Source organism: Puma concolor, chromosome B2, assembly GCF_028749965.1.
Source record: "Puma concolor isolate L17-30 chromosome B2, mPumCon1.1.hap2, whole genome shotgun sequence".
In the NCBI taxonomy this organism is placed as follows: Eukaryota; Metazoa; Chordata; class Mammalia; order Carnivora; family Felidae; genus Puma; species Puma concolor.
This window is the reverse complement of record NC_141671.1, coordinates 3571479-3589602: the sequence shown is the minus strand read 5'-3', so window position 1 is coordinate 3589602 and position 18124 is coordinate 3571479. Positions and strand designations below refer to the sequence as shown.

The window sequence follows — 18124 nt, the reverse complement described above, 5'->3', positions numbered from 1 at the left end:
GATTAGGTCAGACTCACCCAGGATAATCTGTCACTCTCTCTTTTGTTGTTGTTGTTTAGTTTTTATTTTGTAATCATAAACGTAGCTCTGCAATCCAGCTAGACTTGGAGGGGAATCAGGAAACTAGGGGACCCATAGAACTGCAGCCAGAGCACAAAGATTGTATGATATTTTGAGCAGATGGGGGTGAAGGACTGCTCCCCTGAGCGACAGAAGGAACAGTCTGGCAGTTTAGATACAATGCGAGTCAAATGCACTAGATTTGTCCGCAGTTGACAACAGTGATCTTGCCAATGCTGGACCCAAAGTGTTCCCTGGCTTCCACAACATTCGTGCCCTCTTTTGTCTTGCCAAAGACCACCTGCTCACCATCACACTCAGTGCTGGCAGCGCAGACGAAACCTGGGAACCATTTGTGTTGGGTCCAGCCGACCACGGATGAGATGCCAGATGCCCTATGCTTCAGGATGACATTCTCAAGTTTCTCCCCGTAAGTGGGCTTGCTGCCAGCGCCATTATAGCGTGTGAAGTCACCACCTTGGCACATTAATCCCCAATTAATCCTATGAAAGCAGGAAACTTTATGACCAAGTCCATTCTCCCCAGTGCACAGAACACAACAATTTTCCATTGTCTTTGGAATTTTGTCTGTAAACAGCTCGAAGGAGATATGGCCAAATGGCTTGCTATCCGGGGTGATGTTGAAGAACACAGTGGAGTTGACCATGGGCTGGGCCACACAGATGGCTCCAAGGTGGTAGCATCTGCAAGTCTTGATCTCTCGTTTTTTATTATTAACTCAAAGCCAATTGATTAGGGACCTTAACTACATCTGAAAAAAATCACTTCCATTTTGTCATATAATATAATTCAATCATGGTAGTGTAGGAGCCAAGGCCAGGTTGTCCCAAAATGTACCACAATGGCAGACTGATTATTTTGAATTAAAGCTATTAGAGAAACAGACAGTGCATAGGCCTCAGACCTTCTGCTCTCTCCCTGAAAGCAGGAAATAAATCTTTCATATGAAAGATACCCACCATATACTAAGAAGTAAAAAGAAATTCTTGTCACCAGAGATGGAAAATTTAAGAGTGGAGAAAGCTGTATAAATGGCAGAGAAAGCTGTTACGTTTTTACTAATCTACTATCTCAGCCCAAATTCCACTTAGAAGTCCTTACTAAGTAAAGTTCTCAAACATCTGTTTTCTTTATCCTGTCAATTACTCAAAAATGTATTATTTCTTTGTCTAAAAAGTATAAACACTGCCTGCCTTGGTCATTTCTTTAGGTCTTAATTTTATTATTGGTAGTCCAGGCACATGTAATAACTGTGGTTGGTTTCTCCTATTAATCTGTCTCACGTCAACTTAACTCTTAAGCCAACTGGAAGACCTTGAAGGGTAGAGGAAGAATTTTTCCTTCCCCACAGTAGTGAAATCCCACCATATCCAGAGGTCTTGCCCATATTCTGGGAAAGAGGATTACACCAGGTCTGCACACCAGAGAGAAAAGAATCATGGGACTCATCACAGAATCCTGCCCATCTCCCCTTCCACTAGTTTACTGTTTTCAAATCAAATAATCTAAATCTCAAAATTGATTTTGGTAGCAGTTCCGGAAACATGAGAGATACAGAAGAGGGGCTGGTTGTACATTTTCCCACTGAAAGAAGTTAGATGAGAGCATGGCTGGAAGGGAAGAAGAATGAGGGCCATCAGGCAGCGGACTGAAAAACTAATCTGTGCTGTTCAGTCAGGACAGTCAGTTCTCTGGGAGCAAGTAGAATGGAGAAATGGGAGACACTCCTGGCTTATGTCTGGTAATGTTTTACACTTTCGTCTGGGGGGTGGTTTTATAGACATGTATAGTTTGTAAAGATTCATTGGGCTATATAAGTAAGCTATATGTGGTTTTCTTTATGTATATTTTACCTCAGTGACAATAAAACTTAAAATGCCTGGACTATGGAAATTCTTTCTGAGCATATTCATATGCCTGGAGACTATTGCTGCTGACTGAAGATGCTACGTATTACGTAAGTGTTTTTATCAAAATAACAAAATTCTGGGCGTGCCTGGGTGGCTCATTCCATCGAGCATCTAACTCTTGGTTTTGGCTCAGGTTGCGATCTCACGGTTTCATGACTTTGAGCCCCGGGTCTGGCTCTGTGCTGGCAGCACAAGAACCTGCTTGGGAATCTTTCTCCCTCTCTCTTTGCCTCTCCCCTGCTCACGCTTTCTCTCTCTCCCTCTCTCTTTTCCCCTCCCCTGCTCACACACACACACACACACACACACACACTCTCTCTCTCTCTCTCTCAAAATAAATACACTTAAAAATAATAAAATTCTGCCTCTCTTTAATGTTACTTTTTCTTGGGGCACCTGGGTGGCTCAGTTGGTTAAGCATCCGACTTCGGCTCAGGTCAGATCTCATGGCTCGTTGAGTTCAAGCCCCATGTAGGGCTCTGTGTTGACAGCTCAGAGCCTGGAGCCTGCTTCGGATTCTGTGTCTCCCTCTCTCTCTGTTCTTCCCCCACTTGCCCTCTGTCTCTTTCTCTCTCTCAAATATAAACATTTAAAGAATTTTTAAAAAAGTTACTTTTTCTTCAGTGCATTATAACCCATATCAGGCTGTTATAAAAACCTGAGTGGTAAAATTTAGCCAAGTTGCCAGTAAAATACACTAGATCTCAGAAACCCTTTATCTGAAAAATGGGGATGATACTAATGACATCATGACCTTTACAAAGGAAAACAGGAGGAATATACCAGAGCACATAGTTCACAGTCTGTACCCCGTAATCACTCATTAATTTTATGGAAATGAATAAAGACCACTCCATGATTTACTAATTAGAACTCTGGACCCCGATTCTGACAATAAGCTGAAAGTTGAACCATTACCATCTCTAATTAAATGGATTCTTCCCAAATGTTGGGCAGGTCATTGAGAGGATGTGACCACTGGTTGACTTGTGAGCTGGACCCTGGCGATGGGAGCTCCTTACTCCTTCCCCTGTCTTTGGAATATGTGTTCTGTTTGCCTTCCCTGTTTCCAGAAGCTGCCTCAAGGACACAGCTTTGAGATAGTGATGTGGTGTTGAGGCCACCTAGACACTATATGTGACTGAACCCAGTTAGGACCTCTGTATAAACTTTTAAGATTTGGCAGGCAGGTGCAGGGATCTTCTTGTCGCAGACCACTGAAGACAAGCCTAGTATGTAAATTCTCTTGCTAACTAGAACTGGTACCTACCAACCTGGAGTGGACTGCTTCTCTCTTCAGTCTCTCCCTGACCTCCTCAGAGGGCTCTGTTTCAGATTATCCCCAAGAAGCTCTTGAGGTTGCCAACTAACACCAACACACGTGTTTGATTCCAGATGAACTGCTGTTTCCCTGAAACATGCATGAATTCTGCATACCTGACTTCATGGGCAAACTAAGCACAGGGTTAGCAGTGACTACCCTTGTCCCTGGTTCCCTGCCAGCCCAGGGACAGTTAAGGTAAAACTATGTGCCAGAGAGCAAAATGCACATGAAACTTGGAACAGATGAAATCAGTGTGAATAAAGAGGCTGGGACTTGTAATTAAGAGAAAGGACAATTTTGTGACACCAAGTTCATTAATGGGAACACTCAATTCATTAGTGCAAAGTATTTATTCTTTTCATACACTTTGAGGGGAGAGAGAAAGAGAGTGAGAGAGAACGTGAGCAAGGGAGGGGCAGAGAAAGAGGGAGAGAGAAAATCCCAAGCGGGCTCCATGCTGTCAGCCTAGAGCCCAACGTGGGACTCCAACACACGAACTTTAAGATCATGATCTGAGCAGAAATCAAGAGGTGGATGCTTAACTGATTGAGCCACCCAGGTGCCCCCATTATTGCAAAGTATTAAAATTCTAAAGATATTCCTTAAGATATACATTTGGGGGATTTGAATTTTTCCATTGTTGCCTCTCACCTTTATCACCCACTTTTGGAAGCTATGTGATAACACAGTAGGCTGGAGACAAGAGGAGACTGGGTACATTTCTTGAAGAATACCCAAAATAAAAATCAAGAAATACAAAGTGAGAGTAGGGATAGAGAGAAAACTACTTCCTTGGAGTTTTATGATGTTGTAGTCACTATGTGCCTCAAAAAACTCTTAGAATGTTCAGTGGTGGAAAACAATCCAAAGTTGTAATTGAGGTACCTGCTATCACTCCGTCTAGGACTTGAACTCTGTGATTAATTAATTAAAATTCAAGTTAGTTGACATACAGTGTAGTCTTGGCTTCAGGAGTAGAACCCAGTGATTCATCACTTACATATAACACTCAGGGCACATCCCAAAAAGTGCCCTCCTTAATGCCCATCACCCATTTAACCTATCTTCACCCGCCCCCCCAGCAACCCTTAGTTGTTCTCTGTATTTAAGAGTCTCTCATGGTTTGCCTCCCTCTCTGTTTGTAACTTATTTTTCCTTCCCTTTCCCTCTGGTCTTATGCTAAGTTTCTCAAATTCCACATATGAGTGAAATCATATGCTATCTGTCTTTCTCTGACTGACTTATTTCACTTAGCATAATACCCTCCAGTTCCATCCATGCTGCTGCGAATGGCAAGATTTCATTCTTTTTGATTGTTGAGTAAAGTACATTGTATATATACACCACATCTTCTTTATCCACTCATCAGTCGATGGACATTTAGGCTTTTTCCATAATTTAGCTATTGTTGATAGCGCTGTTGTAAACATTGGGGTGCATGTGCCCTTTTGAACCAGCATTTTTGTATCCTTTGGATAAATACCTAGTAGTGCAATTGCTGGGTCACAGGATAGTTCTACTCTAAATTTTTTTGAGAAACCTCCATACTGTTTTCCAGAGTGGCTGAACCAGTTTGCATTCCCACCAACAGTGCAAGAGTGTTCTCCCCTTTCTCTGCATCCTTGCCAACATCTGTTGTTTCCTGAGTTGTTAATTTTAGCCACTCTGACCAGTGTGAGGTGATATCTCATTGTGGTTTTGATTTGTATTTCCCTGATGATGAGCGATGTTGAGTATCTTTTCCTGTGTCTACTAGCCATCTGGATGTCTTCTTTGGAAAAGTGTCTATTCATGACTTCTGCCCATTTCGTCACTGGATTACTTGTTTTTGGGTGTTAAGTTTGGTAAGTTCTTTATAGATTTTGGATACTAACCATTTATCCAATATGTTATTTGCAAATATCTTCTTCCATTCCGTCAGATGCCTTTTAGTTTTGTTGTTTCCTTTGCTGTGCAGGAGCTTTTTATCTTGATGAGGTCCCAACAGTTCATTTTTGCTTTTATTTCCCTTGCCTCTGGAGACATGTCAAGTAAGAAGTTGCTGCAGCCAAGGTCAAAGAGGTTGCTGCCTGTTTTCTCCTGTAGGATTTTTCTGGTTGCCTGTCACATTTAGGTCTTTCATCCATTTTGAATTTATTTTTGTGTATGGTGTAAGAAAGTGGTCCAGGTTCATTCTTCTGCATGTTGCTGTCCAGTTTTCCCAACACTATTTGCTGAAGAGACTGTCTTTGGGTCACAAATCAGCCCTCAACAGGTACAAAAAGATTGTGATCACACTATGCACATTTCTAGATCACAACACTCTGAAACTTCAAATCAACCACAAGAAAAAAATTTAGAAAGCCTCCAAATATATGGAGGTTAAAGAACATCTTACCAAAGAATGACTGGGTTAACCAGGAAATTAAAGAAGAAATTTAAAAATACATGGAAGCAAATGAAAATAAAACACGACCGTCCAAACCCTTTGGGATGCAGCCAAGTCAGTCCTAAGAGGAAAATACACTGCAATCCAGGCCTATCTCAAGAAGCAAAAAAGGTCCCAAATACAGAACCTAACCTCACACCTAAAGGAACTAGAAATACGGCAGCAGAGAAAGCCCAAAGCCAGTAAAAGAACAGAAATAAAGATTAGAGCAGAGATAAACAATATAGAATCCACAAAAATAGTAGAACATATCAATGAATCTAAGAGCTGGGTTTTTGAAAGAATAAACAAAATTGATAAACCACTAGCCAGAGTTCTCAAACAGAAAAGAGAAAGGACCCAAATAGATAAAATCATGATAGAAACAGGAGAGATCACAACTAACACCACAGAAATACAAACAATTATTAGAGAATCCTATGAAAAATTATATGCCAACAAATTGGACAACCTGGAAGAAACAGACAAATTCCTAGACACCCACACACTTCCAAAACTCAAACAGGAAGAAACAGAAAATTTGAACAGGCCCATAACCAGCAAAGAAATTGAATCTGTTATCAAAAATCTCCCAACAAATAAGTGTCCTGGGCCACATGGCTTCCCAGAGGAATACTACCAGACATTGAAAGCAGAGATAATAATACCTATTCTTCTCAAGCTATTCCAAAAAAATGGAAATGGAAGGAAAGCTTCCAGACTCATTCTATGAAGCCAGCATCACCTTGATTCCAAAACCAAACACACCACTAAAAAGGAGAAGTAAAGGCCAATATCTCTAATGAACCTGGATGAAAAAATTCTCAACAAGATACTAGCAAATCAAATTCAACAGTATATTAAAAGAATTATTCACCATGCTCAAGTGGGATTCATTCCTGGGCTGCAGGGCTGGTTCAATATTCGCAAATCAATCAACGTGATACACCATGTTAACAGAAGAAAGGATAAGACCGTATGATCCTGTCAATAGATACAGAAAAAGCACTTGACAAAATACAGTGTCCCTTCCTGACAAAAACCCTCAAGGAAGTTGGGATAGAAGGAACATATCTTAACATAATAAAAACCATATACGATAGGCCCACAGCTAATATCATCCTCAATGGGCAAAAATTGAGGGCTTTCCTCCTAAGGTCATGAACACGACAGGGATGTCCACACTCGCCACTGTTGTTCAACATAGTGCTGGAAGTTCTAGCCTCAGTAATCAGACAACAAAATGAAATAAAAGGCATAGAAATTGGCAAGGAAGAAGTCAAACTTTCACTGTTCGCAGACAACATGATTCTCTACATGGAAAACCCAAAAGACTCTACCAAAAAACTGCTAGACGTGATACAGGAATTCAGCAAAGTCACAGGATATAAAATCAGTGTACAGAAACCAGTTGCTTTTTTATACACCAATAATGAAGCACCAGAAAGAGATCTCAAGGAATCGATCCCATTAACAATTGCACCAAATACCATAAAATACCTAGGAATAAATAAACCTAACGAAAGAGGTAAAAGATTTATGCACTGAAAACTACAGAAAGCTTACGAAAGAAATTGAAGAAGACATAAAGAAATGGAAAAACATTAAATGCTCATGGATTGGAAGAACGAATATTGTTAAAATGTCGATACTACCCAAAGCAATCTACATATTCAATGCAATCCCTATCAAAATAGCACCAGCATTCTTCACAGAGCTAAAACAAACAATCCTAACATTTGTATGGGACCACAAAAGACCCCGAATAGCCAAATGTTGAAAAAGAAAACCAAAGCTGGAGGCATCATAATTCCGGACTTTAAGGTACATTACAAAGCTGTAATTTTCCAGACACTATGGTACTGGCACAAAAACAGACACATAGATCCATGGAATAGAATAGAGAACCCAGAAACGGACCCACAAATACATGGCCAACTAATCTTCGACAGCGCAGGAAAAAGTATCCAGTGGAAAAAAGAACCCCATGTTTAAAAGGCAGACAAAGTAACCTCTGAGGAGATTAACTCCGTGCTCTCAACCCAAACAATATCTCCTCCCATACATCCCAGGAAAGATTGGGACACAGTTTAGAAAAACCAGTGTCATAGCAGATGGTACAGGAATCTTTCTAGGCAGAGGTGGATGGCTTCCTTGTGCGGAGGGGGCAAATGGGAGGTAGTGTGGTCTACGTGGTAAACCGTGCAGGGTGGGCATTCTCACCTTGTATCGTTGGGATCGGCACAATCAGGGAGGGAGTTTTGCCCCTATTACCAGATACAAACATTATCAACGAAGGGTGACCATGGGTCCAGAAGCTGGGCAGGAGATATCTGCAGGGTGCCAGACCTATTTTAGAATGACAATAATCAGGAAATCTATGGTAGGGGTGACAGAATGTGTGGGCGACGTCAGCATAAGGATTTGAAATAAACACAATACAAATTCTGTAAGTCACAAAGGAAGAAAATGGAAACCTGACGCTGGAATAAACAGTTACGAAGAAGAAACAGCCAGAGACACTGGCTATGGATGGGAAATGAATGAGTTTTTCGACAACTCGGTAGACTATCAGATAAGACAGAGGGCAGTATACCCAAAGATCAAATGAGTGAGCTAGAACATTAAGTCAAAGAACAATCTTAGCAAGCATTACAGAGGCATCAAAAGGTAGAAACTAAGATAACTTTACGAAACACAACAACAAACGAGGCCCAGAAGGACAGAACGAAATAAGTGGAGAGACAGCATTTACAGAAACAGTGTTCCGGTCCTTGGGTCTATGGTAGCTGGTGGCCCTGGACCTGGAGGTAGCCTCGCTCCTTGCCTGGGGTAATCTTGGAATCTGGGCAGTATGTAGTGCCTGATTTCAGGGCTGTCCGGGACAGCCATGAATGCCACATCCTATGCCCTCCCCTTGCAAGGCGTTGAGTAATTCCAGAGGGCCAAGAGTCATAAGTATGTTCCAGTTCACTCTAGAAAGAAATGCAACCCCAAGGACAATTATGACACGTGTCCATAGGAGAAAATGAGGTCAGCACAGTGTTCTAGCTCTGAGGAGTCCATGTGCACAACAGGCCAGGGGGTGAATCGGTGCCTTGTCGTTCTCTCCAGATCTGGCCTGTTAGTGGGTCTTTAGGAAGAACTGGAGTAGACAAACAGAAATAAAGGGTGAGATTACCAAATCAGATGGAACCCTCAGGAGACAGAAGACAGGAAAACTGATGAAGATAAAGAGTGAGAGTTGACAAGAATATCAGCCATGTCCCGGGTCTTGTCTTTGATTAGAGAAAAATGTTCAGAAAAACACTGATAAGAAACTTAACTGGGTTGACACACCATCTTTCTGAGGAGCTGACATTTCAAATGTCTCTCAATCCTCCTGAAAAGCCGAAACCTTCTAAAGCTAAGGACAGACACAAGAGGGAGACAAACTAAGCATTCATCCACCTGCATTGCCTTTTTCAGAGGAGGAAATTTTGTGAGACACTCAGCAAACAGGGATGCCAGTCTATAAAGAATTTGGAGACAGCTACTTGCACTGAAGGGTTAAATCTTTGAAGGGCTCTGTGCTTAGTTCTAGCAGAATACAGAAGTTTCAAAGTCATAAACCAGATGAAGTCATAATGACCTGTGCTTGGGGTACAATCTGGTTTTAGGGCACCGAATATTACAATCAATGCCTTGACCAACATGCCTACTCATGGTACCTAACTGGGCCCTCGCGCCCCCCAGACAATAGAAATTGACAAGAGGCAGAAGGGGCCATCCAGGCAGGGTTTGGTTGGGGCTTATGCTGGAGCACAAGAGAGGCTGGGTCTCTGAGGAGGGGTCAGAGAGAGCTTTATAAAGAGGCGTAGGTGGGAAAAGAATGACTTCTAGTCACATAGAGGAGGGGATTTCTTGGCTCCTGCACACGTCAAGGTCATGCTTCTTCATGCGTCTTCTAGCATGTTAAATCTCAACCCTTGGGCAGTACTTTTTTTTAGTATTTTAATGAGGGGGAAACGGGGGTGAAACGTTAGCGCCGTGGTCCATCTTGGGGCTCACTGGTTTGGCCCCACCTTTACCAGTCTTCACAGTCAGGACATCCCTTTCAATGAGCATGCTGCCTCTGCGTTCCTGCAAGATACGCTACTCAAGGGCATATCTTTTTCTCTCTGTGAAGGCAGCCAAGAAATGCTGGATTTTGTGGTTGCGGTGAGGGGACCCAAGTCCAGTCCTCACTCCGTCTTACTTATGAGAAAGCAAGTTTTTAGGGGACTTGTTAAAGAACATGTCAAACAACTACCTCTGTAAAAGTAAACCATAGAAAATTAAGATGGATGTCCCCTCAAATCATTTGTCATACCGTACAGCATATCATGAAATTTAGAATAGAGTCCAAATGTATTGTTTAGATAAGAATACCGATCAAAACTAGAGTACTTTCCTAATGTAAACTTAATTGGGTTCAGTGAATCACAGATTAATCTACAGACAGAACTCACGTCGGAGTGGTTCTCATATAACAGATGGGAAAAAGGATGAAAAATTTAGTAACATGAGCCTAAGTTAAGAAGTGATCATAAGGCCCCAAAATGTATATTAGTTGTCATTGAAAGATAGTTGCATTGATTAAATAGCCAAGAAGACTGTGGCTCATCTTTTTGACTCGGAAAGCGTGAAGACAAAAAAATTCCCTCTGACGCTTACTTGCTTGGTACCATGATCGCTTCTTTTTCCAATCTAATAATTATAGAATAACGGGAAGGATGAACCTAATGAGGGGAACTGTTTTTAATTCTGAAGGTATCACACTCAGTGCAACAAAATAAAATTGAAAATGTGTATTAGTTCCAGGCATGCGTGTTGGTTCACATGGATTTAAAATGTGGCTTAGATACACCAGCTAATGTAAACTTTGACTTTAACCAGAAGTTTTTGGTAAGTTAATAAACGCATCTAACACTAACGTCTTGGTGCCCGTGAAACATTAATGTTAAGAAATCTACCTCGGATCAGTGGAACTTCTGGGAGCTGAAAACACGCTTTGGTCTAGGAGCCCCTCGGTAATGATAATATCTAACTTTCAAAAAGGAAAGAAGTGAGAAGAGGACAACTCCAGAATAAGAATTTTTCTAACCTAACTTAATTCAAAGTTAGATGGAAATGAGTTAAACGACTTAGAATAGTTTAGCGAAGTAGAGCAACGGAAAAAGAAAATGTCCAAATTTCCTACAGACCAGCCTTACCAGCAAGTGACGTCATGGTGATTGCAACTGTCAACAGACCTTTCACACAAACAGCCTTTCCAACTGTTCATTCATGTAGGTGATTGGCGGGGAATTAAGTTTCGGGGAACAAATTCTTTGTAAACAGAATGAGGGTAATTGGAATCTATTTCTTCTTATCTGAAAATATGGAGGGGCCCTGCACGTAGGCGGCTCGTTGGTCTAGGGGTATGATTCTCGCTTCGGGTGCGAGAGGTCCCGGGTTCAAATCCCGGACGAGCCCGCTTCCTTTTCAACCAACTGGATTCAGAGAATCAAGGAAAAGAAGTATTTTCCCAAATATTCTTGCCAAAAAGACTGGGCTCTCACCTTGCTAACAGTGGCACTGTTCTCGGAGGAGCTGGGCTCTGAATCGCGGATCTCATGGACGCGAGGCACACGACGCGGTACCCGGCCGCCAGCGCCTGTGGGTCCCTCCGCCGCCACCGAGGGAGCCCGGGGCCGCGGCGGGCGCGCACGCGCGTGCGCACACCTGGCGCGGCTCGGGAGGCGCGAGTAGCGTCCCCTCGGAGCTCCCGTGCGCGCGCGCAGTCGCTAATTCCTGACTTACGTTGTCGCCTGGCAACGGGATGAGCGTCCACGACGCGCTGCATCCGCCGCTCCCAGGACGCGGAGCAAAGAGGCGCCCCGGTCCGCTGCTGGCGTGAGACGCCTGCCGCTCTTTTCCTGCGTTGTCGCGGTTGTTCATTCGTTTATTCGTTCCGCGGGTGAATTTTCAGCGAATACTGCAGGTCAACTGTGCTGGGTGCCGGGGGCGCAGTGGTGGACAAGAAATAAACTAGTTTTTGTATCTACGGAATTTCACATCACAAGTAGCTAAATATTTACCATGTTCACGCTTCCTGGGACGAAGCACAGCATTCCCATAGAAGCGTGGAGAACCAGGGCCGACCTGTCCGCTCCAGGGAATGTTGCCCGCCAGGGTTTGTCCGCCAGGAAAGAGAAACCAGAAGGAGCAACCCCTGCCCCATGCCCGAAACTTAACCAGTACTTTCTCCTCTGCCCCAGGAGATGCGCTCACTTCTGAACTGTTGAAACGCTCGGGTACATTGATGAACATAAATTTAAAAGACGAGACAAGAAAGAAAAAGAAAGAAAGAAAGAAAGAAAGAAAGAAAGAAAGAAAGAAAGAAAGAAAGAAAGAAAGAAGGAAGGAAGGAAAGAAAGAGAGAGAGAGAAGGAGGGAGGAAGGAAGAGAGAGAGAAAGAAAGAAAGAAAAGAAAAAAGAAAAGAGAAGAAAAAGTGGAGAGGAAGATACTAATTCACTTAGTTTACTCGTGCTAGCTGAATTAAGCTATTTCTTTCTAATAACCGTGTTGTGACCCAAACTGAAAGTGAACACACACACACACACACACACACACACACACACACACCACTCCAATTTCTTTCAAGGCTCAACTGGCCCAGCTCATCTCAGTATTCTGAAAGACTGGGTCTTTTGTTACCTTTCTGATCAGTTGAAGGCCCAATAGGCTTGAAGGCGCAGGTCATCGTTCAGAAGTGGTGCATAACATATTCTCTTTTTACACACGAAACATGAATTTAAAATTTATTTGTAATTTAAAATAATTTTATAATTTGAAGTAGATGGTGTCATTCATTAAGTTTGCAATTCAAAAGGAACTTCCTCCAACCTTTGCCCTTCAAGAATGTTCTCAGGATTCAGGAAGTCAATTTTATGCCATCTAAACCAGAGATTGAATAATCTTCTTTCGAGGGATTTTATTATCCCAAGAAGGGTGAGTTAAAGATACTGTCTGGTACTAAAAGGCACAGGCAGGTCATTTTACAGTGAAGTCTATCGTCAATAAGCTGGACTCATAATCTGTTTCCATTTATTTTTAGGGCCTCATTATAACAATACCCAGCAACCAAAGATCACCTGACGTCTAAACTTAAGTGTCTAATATGAGAGGGATAAAAGTGAACTTAGAAAAAATAGAGGCTAACGTAATGCAGAGAGAAGAAACCTTCTCAGGAAAGTTATTACAGGGAGAAAGAATGCTGTAGAAAACAGTAGCTTGGCTACAGAAGCCTCTTAAAATTGAAATTGTGAGTGTAGAAATGAAAAACTTAATGGAGTAGCTGGAATAATTTTCTTCCAGAAGACAGAGTAAAATATGTAAAGGGAAACTCCAGCAGTCATGTTCCCTAGGAGACCCCCAAATTAGTTGAAACTGCCGCCTATACAAAAACCTGCACGCAATGCTTATAGCAGCTTTATTCACAATTGTGGAAACTTGGAAGCAACCAAAATGTCCTTCAATAAGTGAATTAACAAGCTGCAATACATCCATACAATGGAATATTATTTAGTGATAAAAAGTAGTAAGCCTTGGGGGCGCCTGGGTGGCTCAGTCGGTTAAGCGTCCGACTTCGGTTCAGGTCATGATCTCACGGTGTGTGAGATTGAGCCCCGCATCGGGCTCTGTGCTGACGGCTCAGAGCCTGGAGCCTGCTTCAGATTCTGTGTCTCCCTTTCTCTCTGACCCTCCCCCGTTCATGCTCTGTCTCGTTCTGTCTCAAAAATAAATAAACATTAAAAAAATTTTTTTAAATAAAAATAAGAAGAGTGTAAAAATTTCAAAAAAGTGGGGGAAAAAAAAAGGGAGACAAAACACCCTGGAGGTTTAAAATCCAAGGTAAAAGAAATCCCAGAAAAAAAAAAAAAAAAAGAAGAAAGAAAGAAACTAGAGAGCACATGAGAAAATCAAAACAAAAAAAGTCAAGCTAATTTCCCAAACTGAAATACATGATTTTGCCAATTTAATGCTGTAATAGAGCTCTGAGAACAATGAATGAAAATAGAAACACACGAAGGTATATTTTTCAGACATTTAGGAACACCGGGGACAGAGAAATAATCCTGAAAGAGAAAAAAGCTAATTGCAAATGAAGTATCAGTAATTAAAATGACTTCTTACTTCTCAAAAGCAATACAGGAAGCTAGAAGAAAACGGAGAACGCTTTCAAAATCCTGAAGAAAAACTTCCCCAACCTAGCATTCCATACCCAACCAACACTCAATCGAACGTCAGAGAAACATAAAAGATATTCTCCAATACCCAAGTATTTAAAAAATCTAAATATCATAAGAGAACAGTGGACAATATTTGCCAGTCATCACAAACAAGCAGTGAAGACCAATTCAAAAAGACTATGATATAATTGGAAGAAAGATAGATCGGAAGCCTGTCCCTATACGGTGGTGTTTAAGGCGAGGAAACAAGATGAGCCTTTTTGTGTGGTGAGTAGTCAATCGAAAATTCTAAACTTGAAAAATCAGTTAAGTAGAGAAAGCATCCGTATCAGTCAGAATACAATTCTGGCTTTGTAACAAAGACCTCAACCTACTGTAGCTTAAAGGAGGCGGACGTTACTCATCTCTCACATGATCGTCGGAAGGTACAATCGAGGCTGACGCTCTGGCCCCACAGTGTTGGTTCAGTATTGTACCTCGTGGCTCCCTCCTTCCTGCGGGGTTGCTTCGTGTTTCGTGACTCCTTCTTTCCCGCGGTGTTGCCACGTCCAACAAGCACACACGGTAGGAGGAGAGAAGTGGAGGGTGTTCCTTTCCTCTTCTGGGCATAACCTGCACGTTTCACATACACCGACTCTCCAACGCACTGGTTTCGAAACTGGTCACATGATCCCACTTAGCATCAAGGAAAGTTGTGCGTTCCGGACTTCTCGTGGGTGGCTCTGAGCCCTGCTAAATGTCCAACCAGCCATCTCTGCCGTAGCATCCGATTTGGAGATACGCCGGGAAAAGCAAACACCACCACGAACCGAAAGCCAAATGGCTGAAAATCTTTCCCTCTCACAAGGGGGAAAGATGAGGAAGAAGGCCACGTATTTTTGAAGTACTTAAGATTTTTAAACGTGTGGTTAACTTTGATGGGAAAAGATGTGAACTTAAAAAATAAGCCTGAAGCCGAGAACAAAGGTGTGGATTAAAAAAAAAAAAAAAAAAAAAAAAATCCATCCGGGTTCAAATGGGGCAGGGGAGGAATACCCCATGAGGGAAAAAGGTCTTGTTGGAAAGAGGGGAAATAGATCTTTCTTGATACCGAATCGGGAATTGGACCAAGTGGAGAAAACAAGGCACAGGGACGTGAGTGAAGTTAAGCATGAAGATCCAAGCAGGTCAGCGCTGCAAACACTAAAATAGAAGGTTGTTTTCAAGTAAGAAGAGAGAAGGCTTCTCTGTCGCAAGCAGAGTGGTCTTGACTCAAGAAGATGTTAGTGGGACCCAAGGTAGAGTGTCCTGACCCTAAGAGCGTGAGAATCGGCGGGGATCCATTCCTGCAGGATCCCCCCATGTTTCCTGTTGTGCTTCCTATGATTGATTTTCTTGGGCTCGGAAAAAAAAAAAAAAAATCTTCATGACCACCTTCCTGCTCAGATTTCAGGATTCTCCCTGATGGGTCACACACATGCTTCAGCGCTCCGGCCACAGTGATTTCTCAACACTCGTCCAGACACTGTCGGCCCCCCGGCCTTTGCTCAGGCCCTGTCCTCAGTGAAGGACACCCTCTCTCCTGGCCAGCTCAAGAAAACTTCCTCGGCAAGACTCACCTTTAATACAGCCTTCTTTCCGCAGGCATTTATGATTCATTCTGATTAGTCATAATCAAGCCCTACCCATGTTCCCTTATGTGCATTGTATTCATTCTGTGAAACAAATTTTTAAAAAGCAGTTGAAAAAGCTTTTTGCACCCTTCCCCAAATAATCTTCCCGCTGGGAGTGACTCTTGTTAACTTTTTTTTTTTTTTTTTTTTTTTTTTTTGCACCGCATCCTTTGGAAATCAGGCGCAAGTCGGGCCACCTGTCCCCCCTAAGATGACCCAAGAAGCACACGGGGATTTGGGGGGAATCGGAAGTCGCGGCTCCTCTGCTGGGATGAGGGGGGAGAGAGCCCCGCGAGTGAAGGGCTCTGTCTGCCCTGCGCAGTTCCACCCTGCAGGGTGGAGGCGGTGACGACACGGGGTAGAGTTGCAGCGCGGCCCCGCTGGGGCCCGTCGTCTAAGCTTCCGGACTGTCTTCTTAGCCGCGAATTCGGAGTCCGGACTCGCCAGGCTCCCTGAGGTCCACACCAGGGGGACCGGCTCTGGGAGCCCCCGCCCGCGGCTGGCTCGGGCGGGTGGCGCCCTCGGACCGCAGGGAGGGGGGGACCGCAGACAGGTGCCAGGCAGCCGCGCGGGGGAAGCCCAGGCCCAGGCCGAGGTGCTTGCGTCCCGGCTCCGCCCCCGTCGCGACTCCTGGGGGAGCTGAGCCTGCTTTTCGCGTCGCGACTTTTCCAGTCCGGTCGTGGTCCATTCGCGTGGGAGCCGGAGCTGGTCTCCCGGGCGTCCCCGAGCCGCCTCCTGGATCCCCTGCGTCCAGGACAGCCGGGAAGCGCCCGAGTGTCAACTCTGAAATAAAGTACTTGGAGACCGTGGTGCGTCGTGACGAGGTGGCCGAGTGGTTAAGGCGATGGACTGCTAATCCATTGTGCTCTGCACGCGTGGGTTCGAATCCCACCCTCGTCGGTGAAGGTATTTTAGCGAGGGGGAGTGGGAAGGAGTGCGTGCAATTTCACCTTGGCTTTGGTTGTCAATATTGTCTGTGTGGATACTTTATGTGAGTACTAAAGTGCCCGCGGAAGGCTTCCTTTCGGGTCCCTGAGGAAGGAGAGGGTGGGAAGGAGAGAAGCGAAACACCCGTGAAAAATTCTGCTCCCGAGAAATCACAAAGATATGGATGGCCCTTTATTAACACTGGAAGGCTGTACTGTTTTACCGCTTATACTTCGATCTGCAACTCTCCTGGAACTAATATCGATTTACAGTGGAAGGAAAAATCTATTGGAGTATTTATTTATTGATCTATCATCCACCTGTAGATAAATACAGTCATATTGCTATTCAAACAGATCACTTTTACCGTGGACATCGAATGGCCCTGTCTGTGTGGTTCTTTTCAGGCATCTACTCTTGACTTGTCTGTTTTACATACTCCGCTGTCTTATTTCTAGAGCTTTGTAACAAGTCTCAACCCCTTGTTCCTATTCCAGATTTGCCTGTTCTAAATTGCCTTTTTGTAGTTCCCTACACATTTTAGAATCGTTATGTAAATGTCTGCCCCCAAAAAAGGGGGGGAGGGGAAGGCTGATATAATTTTGGCTAATAATGTTTGAATCTATAGAGCAGTGTGAATACAATAGACATCTTTAAAATATTGAATCTTACAATACATATTAGACCCTTCAATTATGTATGTCTTCTTGAATTTATCTCAATAGTGGCTTGTCTGATTTGTCTACATAGAAATATAGCCCGTATTTTACTAGATATGTTTTAGGTATTTGTATTTAAGTATCTGAATTAGGCTGTAAAATATGGCGTATATGAATATGTTGTTGTATATGCTATTAGGTTTTGAAATTTTATTGTGTATTAAAGCATTGAAATCCAGTGGATTTTTATATACCAGTCATGGAAAGCCTGATAATAGCTCATCATGCGGGCGCTGAGTTGAAAAGACGACATCACAGACACATGGTCTTGCTATGGAAAATGCCATATTAGGAAAAGCCGAGGCCCCATCAGGAGATGCATACAGGCCATCGGACCCCAGGGAATGCGCAGTCCGCACTGGGTACGTCGCAGCACACAATTTTCGGGGAAGAAATAGCGGGGTGGGGGAAGTTGAAACTGAGATAGGCTTTTTGTATTGGAGAGAGAAAATGTTCTACTGAAAGGCACTCTTACTGTGCGGGTGAACATTCTGGACAGGAGTCACTGCTTAGTTAATTTCTGGCTCCCTGAAGTGGGTCGAGGAGGGAGGACAGTTGCCAGGTACAACAGAGGACCCACCTTTGCTTTACGCATAGAAGCTGTCTTTTGAGTAAACCTGTTGAGAGCATCCGAGGGCACCCTCTCCCCCTCCAGGACTTAATGATCCGCTCACTAGGTAGGCTTCCTGTGATACATGCACTTTACTGCGGATATAAAATTGATTAGAAAGTATGGACGAGGGGCGCCTGGGTGGCGCAGTCGGTTAAGCGTCCGACTTCAGCCAGGTCACGATCTCGCGGTCCGGGAGTTCGAGCCCCGCGTCGGGCTCTGGGCCGATGGCTCGGAG

General features: G+C 43.5%; 2 non-coding genes and 1 pseudogene across 2 annotated transcripts; 2 read left to right on the top strand and 1 right to left on the bottom strand.

Moving 5' to 3' along the window:
• Positions 1–256: 256 nt before the first annotated feature.
• On the bottom strand, positions 257–727 carry LOC112853464 (peptidyl-prolyl cis-trans isomerase A pseudogene; annotated as a pseudogene).
• Positions 728–11146: 10419 nt separating this feature from the next.
• Positions 11147–11218, top strand: TRNAP-CGG (transfer RNA proline (anticodon CGG)). Its single transcript has one exon. It is a non-coding gene; the product is annotated as a tRNA-Pro (tRNA).
• Positions 11219–16448: 5230 nt separating this feature from the next.
• Positions 16449–16530, top strand: TRNAS-GCU (transfer RNA serine (anticodon GCU)). The gene has a single exon. It is a non-coding gene; the product is annotated as a tRNA-Ser (tRNA).
• The last annotated feature ends 1594 nt before the right edge of the window (positions 16531–18124 follow it).